The 7337-nt window shown below is 36.9% G+C and overlaps 1 long non-coding RNA gene across 1 annotated transcript; it reads right to left on the bottom strand.

Annotated features, from left to right (window-relative positions):
- Positions 1 to 2932: 2932 nt before the first annotated feature.
- Positions 2933 to 7337, bottom strand: LOC128634524 (uncharacterized). Its single transcript, XR_008397719.1, has 3 exons — positions 7204 to 7337; positions 7048 to 7090; positions 2933 to 3710 (listed from the first exon to the last, which is right to left on the bottom strand). It is a non-coding gene; the product is annotated as an uncharacterized LOC128634524 (long non-coding RNA).

Here is a 7337-nt window from a genome sequence, read left to right as displayed (position 1 = left end):
TTACAGAATGTGTGCTGGGAACAAAGCAAGATGTATCAGGCAGTTCTGAAAATCCATTAGCACCATTTTTCTCTCTTTTTGCTCCCTCTCTATCTATCTCAGATATGTCTGTGCAAATGATGTCTATCCTGGAAAGCTTTCTGGTAAATATTATAAAAGGACGAGGTGCACATAGTAAAGTTACAACATGTCCAGAGCTAAGACAACAAGCCTAAAGAAGATTCCAGTATGCACAACCCATATACACACACACACATACACAAAATGTCCAGCTTGATGAATTTCATATACATACTTTTATTCCATCTGCAGTCTTACTCTCATTTTCTGTTTTTTTCTTTCTTTCTTACCTCTGCGTTCCCTCTGCTGAGGTGTGTTGTGGTGTATAAAACAGGTCAGTTGGGAACGTGTGGTGAGGGGGAAGATGCTAACACGAGCCGAAGTGTGATGCACTCTCTTACATAAACACCGTGGGATGGCTGTGGGCCACCTTCCCACTGGCCTCTGCTGCGTCTAATATAAAACCTGAAGTCATGTCCTCGTATTCTCCCAATTACAGCTATTTTTTTTTTTAAAGCAGGGCTATGAGCGTCCTCATTTAAGGACATGTATAATAATGTGTGAAAAAAAAAGAGTAGACATCACACAGGTTGTCAGTAGGCGTGTGTGCGATCTGATTTACACATTTTGGAAGGAGAAATGATTCTCATTGCATATTGTAATGGAGAAAATAATACTGATTCTGAAATGATTCTACACAACTCTTTGGAAATTTTGGCAGAAGCATTGCATAGTGTTGCCTACTCTTCACCACCCACACCCGAAGCCCACACTTTTAAAACATCACTCAGCTTTTGACTAAGGCTGCTTCTCTCTAATGGGCTCTACAGCATATTAAACATTTAGTATTTAGTATTCAAACCACATTGCTGTTGGGAATGCATGTTGATCGGGGTTTTACTGAAGAGATGATGCAAGGCTTCCTGGCAACTTCTGGCTGTCATCAAATCAGTGGACTCGAGGTTGTTGAGTTGTTGAAGTAAATCTGAGCTCACACTTCAGGTCTAAGAGAGATGCATCACTGACCTTATATCATTATAACTCAGTGGTTCTTACCCAGGAGGTGCGGAGAGATCGGTAGCGGGCGCAAATTGGTTTCAAGGAAAAAAACACAGACAGAGCATCATTTGGGGACACTGTGTATTTTATTGTTTTCAAATAGGATGTGCATAAATGAAAAACCCCGTGTTCCCTCTCCCTCTGTATTTTCTTTTTGCTGGGGAGAGGCGGAGCTTAGCCTCACTTTTATCTAGCCGTCACTGCAGACCAGTGTCGCCAACTTAGCGACTTTTCAGACCCCTTTAGCAACTTTCCAAATGTCGCCAGTACTGCCCTGCAAACACGAAGTCTTGCTTTCCCGCTGCACTCTCACATCTCTCTGCGTCTTCTCTGTTCAGTGAGGGGCTGAGAGCCTGAGATTTAACAATGTCATGGATAACGACACGCGCACTTCCTCCCAATTTACATCATTCATATGCGAATGTTTTTAGAATGCAAGACCAAGGGAATGCAACATGTTTTACATGTAAAATAGTCCACGTTATTACAGCCTAGTTCTCTTGTTCAAAGAAGTTATAGCGTTCAGAAACATTTCTGATCATTCCTGTTCCATACCTGTCGGTTATATAGTTTTATAAAAGTCATAAAAGTTATGAAAATTAAAGAAAAGTACAAAAACACAAAAGCAAAAAAAAATCTATCTATCTATCTAACTATCTATCTATCTATCAAAAACAGATTATAGATTATGTTATATATAGAGAGATTTTATGTAGAATAGACAATCATTAAACCCCGGGGTGTTGGGGGGTGCCACATGATAGGGGAGGCTTCGGGGGGGCTTTACTTACAAAAGGTTGAGAAGCTCTGATTTAACTGAATGTGTTTTGGAAGAGCACATGGTTCATCAAACAACCTGGAAGATTAAACTGTAAATCTCAAATGAGACAGAAGTAGTGCGATCATGATAGATAGATAGATAGATAGATAGAATGAATAAAATGAACAGGATGTGCAGTGTTGTATAGAATGAATATGAGAAAATGCGTTGGGGGAATGAATAGAAGTAAAAGTAATGCAGTGAATACTAGTGATGCAATACCTTCAGTTTAAGTCATAGTCTTTAATTTCTTTTTTTCTTGTACTCTTTGATTTGACTTAATATCCGGCTAACGCTTGCATTTATGAGTCTCAGTCTTTGGTTATATTCTGACATATCCATAAGCTACAGAAAAATGCAGTCTTGTCATTAACATTGTGGTACTACAGCTGTAATACTACTTACCTACAGTACTCACCCAATCACCTTCCTCAGATTTAATTTGAGTAATATTTTAGGAACTTTACTAAAATGTGAGGGTGAGATGACAAATTGACCTGGATTGATTTAAGATTTAACATAAGCCTGAGGATAAGGGATTAGACTATAACACTGGTAGACATAGGGCAGATACAGCGGGTGGAAGACGCAGCACAAAATGGAGGCGGAAAAACTTTGTTGGCTATGCAAATATAAAGGCACTGAAGGCCCCAGAAATACATCATACAACAAGTCACCAAGATAACACTTGTCCAGTATCAGTCTACTGTGGTATAATCACTAAATATGCACAAATTAAGATCAAAACAAAATGTTATATGCAAAATGATAGAAACTGATTAGTTTTCTTTTTTAAGGTAACCCATCAAGAGATACCCAGTGCAAGAATCTACTTAATAATATCAAACAACCAAATAAGGAAATGAAATGCATCTCTAAAGCAGAATTTATATTACTGTAGAAAAAGGTATTGTAAGTGCTTTGGCACTTGACCTGAGTGGATTCGTCTTTCCCAGACGTTGCTGCCAGTGTTGACACATGAGGCACACAAAGAGTTTAAATAAATAAATCCTGCAGATCGCTGACACGGAAACGTCCATCAAATGCTGTAAGTGTAACCTATTTATCCATGATACTCTGCACCAAGTCAAAACACATTGGTAACAAGTATGAAATAAAACACAGCAAGACATGCTTTTATAGGACAATAATCAACAACAGGACTGTACAAGACAAGACCATGGCCATGATAGGGGAGAGCCGGCTGGTAGGTGGGAATTGACAGGTGAAAATATAAACAAGTTTTAAAAAAATTTTAATAAAAAAAAATTCTGGTGTGATACATTACCACCCTAAAATTGTTTTTCCCCCTATAACAGGAACTTTAAAACGTTAACAAAAAAATTATAAAGTAAAGAATGGAAGAGCATGCCTTTAATCACTTTATAGTTATATTAACGATGATGAATGTCCTAGAACAAAAGTTATTTCCTGTTAAGACTTACTGTATAACAGCAATAAACAGTCATTCCCTCACTTTCCCTTGTACTGTAGTTAATAAGACTAAAAAATGCAGCTTGTCATGTTGCAGAGAAACTACAAAACACAATGTCCTCCACCCATAAATTTGCCTGTGGCAACAAAGCGCTGACACTGGAGACTCCTTCCATCCATCCATCCATCCATCCATCCATCCATCCATCCATCTTCTACCGCTTACTCCTTCTTCAGGGTCACGGGGACACCTGGAGCCAATCCCAGGGAGCATTGGGCACAAGGCGGGGTACACCCTGGACAGGGTGCCAGTCCATCGCAGGGCACAATGAGACTCCTTCCATAAATGTTAAATAAACATCTCATTAGTGAGCGCATCACCACAGCGATTATGTCTTTCTTTGTTTAATAACAGCACGTTGGGTTTTTTTTTGCCTCCATTTATTATTAGACCTAGATTATGTGGCACGTCCCTGTGAATTGGCTGTTACTATAGAAACGATAGTGTTAAATGATTGCCAGCACTAAGGTCAGATTTGTGCTATTACAGAAAATTAATCAACACCTTCTGCCAGATTTGTGAATTCAACAGCAGTGTGGTATAATTTCATTTAAAGGTTGGTAAGTAAATATTTAAGAGCTAGTAATACATAGTTTACTAATTAAAGATGAACGATTAATTCATGATGATTTCATGAATATTATTGTACAGTGTAAAATTTAAGTTTAAATACATTGCATATAATGTACGAATAGTTAGGCGTCAGTTGAAAAACTTTATAATAGAATTTTCTTGATAATGAACTGAGGAGCTGTTCAAGAGATGTTGGGAGCAAGAAAACCTGAATCTTTGTAAAGCAGGACTGGAACTGTAAATCCCTGCAAACCTCTTAAATATTTGTTTTCAAATTGTTTAATCAATGTATTTACTATTGTGCGAATAGAGTTTCAAAATTATAGGAGTAATATTTAAAAAGCTATCTGTTTATTTACATTTACTTAGTTTATTACTGAACACGTCTTAATGTAATTAATGTAACAAATTAATGTATTTACCAACATACTAATATATTTGAAAAGATTTAGAAGCAATATTTAATAAGCAAATATAATTTGATTATATAAAGAGTTTATTACTGAAGATTAAAGTGTTACAAATAAATATTTGACCTGTGAATAAGAAGACTTGCAATAGATAAAAGGATTGTAATAGCCTACAGTAGACTCTTGACAGTAAAGGTCGACAGAAATTAAAATTTTTATGCAAAGTTTGTGTCGTTATAATTAAATGGATGTACATTTATTCTGTATATATCTCATTTCTGAAACTTAAAAATAAACACATTCTGTTTCATTTGTGCCACATTGACCAGCTATATAGCATCACCTATGCTGGTGGATACTATGGGAGGGATTCTGATCATGGACACTTAATAATACATAGCATCCAGCCATAATAATGTGGTTTATTCCTGTCACATATTCTTCCTCCAGTTCTGTAAGTGAATTTGTGGCCATAGCTGCAGTGAGTAACATTTCACTCCCAAGACCACATAAGGCTAAAGACCTTGCTTTAAGGCCAAAAAGAGCCATGAGACTATCAGTTCAACAGGTTAAAAATAAACCAATTGATCTGTATTGATCGATGACAAATTTTTGTGCCTCATGCTATGATCGTTGTCTTTCAATCTGACTTAGGACCAAAGTGTTCTCCATTCACTATGATGCTAGGTCATTGTAGAAATTTGCAAAGCATTCTCAAGTCACTCAAATCAGCATTTCTGAGATCACACTACGGTTTATTAATGTTTTGCTCTCCACGTACACTCTTGGCCTACTTTATCAGACTTTTGGCACAGTGTAGGTTAAGGATGGAGGTTAAGCATTCTCATCTTATCTACATGAGCTCATTTATTTGATTAGGTGCTACCCAGTCAAGTCTCCTGTTTTCAGTGTCTGAATGTCTTCTGTTCTTTTAGAAAAGGGTGTTCGTGGGTTCTTTGTATAATTAAAGATTCTTACACTCTAAAAACTTAAACTATCATGTACTCAATTTTTTTCTGAAATATTTTTCCATTTATTAAATCTTGAGTACATTTTAAAGCTGTGAAATCATTGAAGTATACCTTATGAATTGAGTAAATGTAAGTAAAAAATTTAAGTAGATCTGAATAACTACATTTAGTACCATGACATAAAATTGAGTAGTCAATGCAATAGTAACCCTAAGTGAAATCAACTAATGAAAATGAGTAGATGTCATATAAAAGCTGCGTAGATTTAACAGAAAACAAGATGATTATTTAACAAAACAAATTTGCTACATTTACTAAATGTTTTTAACTGAATTTTAATTCATACTGGATTTTTAATTATCAAAATGAATGTTACATTTACTTCTTCTTTTTTTTTTTTAACTGTATTTACCCTTTACTCCAAGAGTACTTTCCATGAGCTCAGTATATTTAATGAAACCAAATGAACCAAACCAAGAACAAGAATCTGAGGCGATCATGGGCACAGACTCACCAACACATTCTTTTCTAATCTTCACCTGTCCAGGTTCGATGAGTCTGTGCCCATGATCGCTTGTTCTTGTCTGACAGGAGTGGAACCCACTGTGAACTTCTACTGTTGTAACCCATCCACCTCAAGGTTCGATGTTTCTGACATCAGCACTTTCTGAAATACTCAAACCAGCCCATCTGGTACCAACAACCATGCCACAGTTAAATTCACACTTTTCCCCCATTCTGATGATCGATGTGAACATTAACTGAAGCTCTTGACCTGTATCTGCATGATCTTATGCATTGTGCTGCTGCCACATGATTGGCTGATTGGATAACTGCATGAATGTGCAGGTTTTTAGGTGTTCCTAATAAAGTGGACAGGGAGTGTATTTATCAACATTATCCTAACTAATCAAAAAAGACTTCTCTTTTCGTTCACATCTTCCCTCAGGTAGATTACATATCATCAGCAGGCCAGTGTCTGCCATGCTAATACCTGGTAGGGCGTTGGGCTAAATAAATATTAATCACGTGGTATACGTTCGCGCGAACTGATTTGCTGAAATCAAAAAGCAGACAGTGAGCGCTAGCCAATGAGATTGCCTCTTGCGCATTAGTTCCGTTCAATGCCGAAGCAACCAGCTGGCAGAGGCTTCTGCTTGGTCTTAAAGCCTTCGTTTTACGCGAACGGCCAAATTGCGATTAATCAAAGGAAATTTATTAAAATGTCATTATTATTTCTCTAAATGTGAGCGGGACACGCCTCCCCCTAGTTATAAAGGTTGCTACGCTCCTGGCCATACACCATCTTGGTGTAATCCTTGCGTGGGCTTCATTGAGAAAGGCATTAACAGAGTTTTGTGGCTCATATCCACTTGAAATGACCTTATTATCTTAAGGTTTAGAAAATAATAAAGTTATAAAGTCAGAAATGTTAAGTCTGTGGTGTTAAACTTTTCAATTTAAATCATTAAAACGGTTCCAATATTTACCTCAGACTCACCTGCTGCTTTAGCTCACAGTGATAAATTACAAAATTATAAAGCAGAAATGTTATAAAAGCTACAAAATATAAAACATTACAACTCTAAAATTATATTCAAGATTAAACATGGGAACCAGTTTATTAAAGTGAAGAACAAAACATACATTTTTGCTTACCTTTACCTCTGTGTGAAGTAGCAGTTGGCCAGACGCCTCTTTGCTATGGGGATATGACAGCATGGCTGAGACAGTATTCAGAAAATTACACCCTATAGATGTGTATGCACGAAGACACGGTCAATATTTCATTAATTTATCTAGCTGGCTACTTACCAAGATTTGCAAGGAGTCTTCCAGGTGGTTCTCTGCAGTGTTTCTTTGCTTGTTCCCACATATTGCAGAGAGAGGAAAGCAGATTTCCCTCTTTGTGCGTGATTGTTCATTGTGTCCACTTACTCAATTTCTTA

Source organism: Ictalurus punctatus, chromosome 13 (assembly GCF_001660625.3).
Source record: "Ictalurus punctatus breed USDA103 chromosome 13, Coco_2.0, whole genome shotgun sequence".
NCBI classification, from domain to species: Eukaryota; Metazoa; Chordata; class Actinopteri; order Siluriformes; family Ictaluridae; genus Ictalurus; species Ictalurus punctatus.
This window is presented reverse-complemented; position numbering and strand designations above follow the sequence as displayed.